The sequence below is a fragment of the Triticum aestivum genome, chromosome 2A (assembly GCF_018294505.1).
Source record: "Triticum aestivum cultivar Chinese Spring chromosome 2A, IWGSC CS RefSeq v2.1, whole genome shotgun sequence".
NCBI lineage: Eukaryota > Viridiplantae > Streptophyta > Magnoliopsida > Poales > Poaceae > Triticum > Triticum aestivum.
Window position 1 is genome coordinate 68,734,924 of NC_057797.1, and position 3,504 is coordinate 68,738,427.

Below are 3,504 nucleotides of genomic sequence, written 5' to 3' on the forward strand. Positions count from 1 at the left end.
TGTTTTTTGTCGTACATTATGAAATGGAGGAAGTAGCAAAATAGAATACTTTTTTGCCAACAAGAACATAATACCTTTTTCTTATACACTAGTGGCACTAGTAGTTTTTATCGAACCCACTGACTACTGATAAACAGTTATATGCTCACGCCAACTCATTTCCTAATAAAGGCTCGCACCATATGTCCACCAATTTTTCAGCTCGCGCCAAATTTCCCAGCCTATTTTTCTGCAAATCGATTACCCGCGCGCGTCTTCTCGGCCCAAACCAGAGCAGCCCATGTCATATAAAATGTATGAAACCCTAACTCCTCCTGAATCCTCTCCAGCGCCACCACCCCCTCCCCTTGCCCCAGGTCTGGGACTCTCCCACGAGGCCATGAACCCCTCCCCTCCTCCTCGTCGAGCCTCGATCTGGCCAGATCCATCCAATCCACACACGGATCTGGCCTAACCATCCCGCGGCTGCGGTGGCAGGTCACCAGGACGGCAGTGGGAACAGACCTCGATGGCGGCAGGTCACCAGGACGGCGGTGGGAACATACCTTGATGGCGGCGGGTACCTAGAATCGTTGTTGCACCAACCGCGCGCGTCACAACGGAGGGCGGGGCTTGACGGATCACCGCCTCACCGATGTGTTCACTGCCACCTCTACCGGAGCAGCGAACGATGTGCTTGTCGCTGGACCAGCGGGTGCTGGGTGAGCCGCGTCGCTTGACTGGGTCAGCTCCAATGGCCCTGGCGTCGGCGGCGATGAGGAGCCGGACGATCGGCCCGTGTGGCGGGCGGCGGCGCTCGCAGTGGCAATGGAGATGCATGTGTTCGCAGCCCCGTCTGGGTCATCCTCACTACCATCCTCGCCTTAGAGTTCAGCATCGGTCAGTCTCTTTCTTTTCTTTCTGAGCACTAATGATCGATGAAGGTGTTTGTGGCTGCTCAAATTAATGTCTGAATGTGCCAAATCTGCTGCTATCTATAGGAACTAAAACCTGCTGCTCTGAAGGTGCCAGCGTCGCTGAGGGAATTTATCAATGGTTGGTTCAGTACAGTATCTGCTGCTATGTTATTTGCAGCCAGAGAAGATATATGTTCATGCCATTTTCTTAACTGTGTCACCCGTTTTCAGCTAGTGTACAAACAAACAAATTATTGGCATGCATGAGTAGTGCACGGACGCATGTTAGTGTATCTTACCATAGATGGACAAAGTCATTTTGCATAATTATGCCTGAACATGCATGGTAAGAACAAAATCCTCACTGATTATAGAGAGAGCAAGTAGATACTCTCATCACTGAGAAAAAGCTTGTTTAGTTGAGAGTGTTCCATGTGAACCCTCAGTCAGTGTAGCAACACAAACATGCATAATAAATTTCTCTACACCAGCTGAGCTAGTGTCTTACTGACTTCCAAGTCATAAACAATGTCAATAATGTTGATAAGTGCCAGCTGCAAATAATCTGCAAACACCACGGCAGGCTTTCCCTTGTAGCAATGTCCTTTTATATCCATATAATCCTTACCTAATCAAATTGTCATATCCCTGTATGCTAGAGGACGAGTTTAGTCAGGCCAGCAACAATGCGGAGCTACATAACTAAATAACCTGATCTGAACTGTGAGCACATGATGATTATGTGGGTGCAAATAAATGGAAGTCGAAATGCTTTTGGCTATGACTTACTATTCCTTAGCCTATATGCATGTCTTAGTTAAACTTGAAAATCATTGTTTTCTCCTATGATGTTATGTGATTCAGTATTAAATTAGTAGACTCGAATATTTCTTGTTTTGATCAGTCTTGTGGAAAATATGACCTTCATTGAATACTCTACTCTTTATATGTCGCTCAAGGGTTCCCCGTCGTACCTTTTGGTCTTGTTTTTGTTCAATCTGCTTTTATATGTTAGTCTAGTTATTAGATTGATTTTAGAATGTTCATCCAACTTTTGTTGATCTAAGAAACATCTTGCATGCTATAGAAGTCGTATTAGCTAAACTTGGCTTGTAGTTGTCTCTATGAAAGTGGTTGTATTTTGATTTTTATCTATTGGTTTGCTGCAGTGGAATGCTCATCACCTCATAGGGAAGATCTGAACCAAGTGAATGCAAGGATTTTTTGGCAATGTCTAGCTCAATCTCACCTTCGAGAAAATGTAATATTTTTCCTCCGGAGTTAGTCTACACTATCCAGGTTGTATGCTACTACTGAGATCCCATCAAGGTAACACTCTTCCCCCACATCTTAATCTGCAACAAAAGTATAAACAAGATTCAAGTGAGCGGTCTTCATGGGGTTGCTTGTTCGTATGATTTGTTCATGTGCTTCATTTTGTAATCCCAGTCAAGTAAAGGCTAAAGAAACATGCTACCCTCAAACTGAAGTTTTGCAACCATGTTAATATTTAATGCAAATTGCCAAGACTCTTCTGGGAGGATTATGTTTATCTTTGTAACTAGTTGTTAGCATTTTCCTGTTCAACAATAAAGGTCGACATCACTACAGGAAATGGTTCTGATTGTTACTCCTTCGATTCAAACTCATGAATTAAGTTAAAGTCTACATATGAGGTTGTGTTTCAGCCATGCATACTTTGTGTGCATGTGTTGTTTGTGTTGAGTTTGGTTTGGTGGTATATGAGCTGTGTTGTGTTGTGGTGCTCATGTCGGTGCTGTTTATTTTACTGTGTTAAAGATATATGATTCACATCTCTTCATGTTGGAAGTTATTAATGTGAGTTTTTTTGCACAAAGTGTTGAGCTAACACAAGAATAATCTTGCAATTCCTGAAATTTCTATGGGAACATGTCTTAGTCTTGTGTTAATTGCTGAATGTAAAACCTCCATTTATCTTTTGTTTGCTCATATTTTGTGTGCTTTCTTATGTTTGATTGTTCCAATTACCAGGATGATCTGAAGCACTCCAAAGAAGCGAAGGGCAGAAGAAGCTTCATTTCTCATTGATGTTATGTGTGATCAACTAAAATTTGCCCATCTGGTCCGATCTTTGTAGAACTATGTTGTTGTGCGCCTGTGCACTTGTTGAGTCTTTTTGTTGTGCACTTGCACTTGTAGCATTATTTTGTTGTGCACTTGTTGGACCTTGGACCTTGCTGTGTAGTGGAGTTAATGGATGATGTATTGTATTTCATGTGATGTGTTACTGAAATGAAATATACAATTTATCTGCAATATTGTATTCTGTTGTAATTGTTTTCATATGTGAGATATGCATGCTTCTGAAAATAATCCATCAGTCCAAATAAATCAGACCATTTCAATAAAAAATAGGTATTGGGCCAGGCCCATGTAGGCTAGATTGGTGGACTGGGCTATGAAATTTATGATGATTCCATTTGGTCACTAACAATGCCATGTCAGCTCAGCCACGTCAGATCCTACGTGGCTTGGGCAAGTGGGTAGTGACCTTTCTAAAATTTTGGTCATCAGTCTAGCTACGACCAAAATTCCAAAAAGGTCAAGTTTGTTCGTTCTTGACGGC

The 3,504-nt window shown here is 42.4% G+C and overlaps 1 long non-coding RNA gene across 1 annotated transcript; it reads left to right on the plus strand.

The window, feature by feature from the left end:
• The first annotated feature begins 984 nt into the window (after positions 1-984).
• LOC123184762 (uncharacterized) lies at positions 985-3,051 on the plus strand. The gene is made up of 3 exons (XR_006493073.1): positions 985-1,035; positions 2,066-2,225; positions 2,910-3,051. It is a non-coding gene; the product is annotated as an uncharacterized lncRNA (long non-coding RNA).
• The last annotated feature ends 453 nt before the right edge of the window (positions 3,052-3,504 follow it).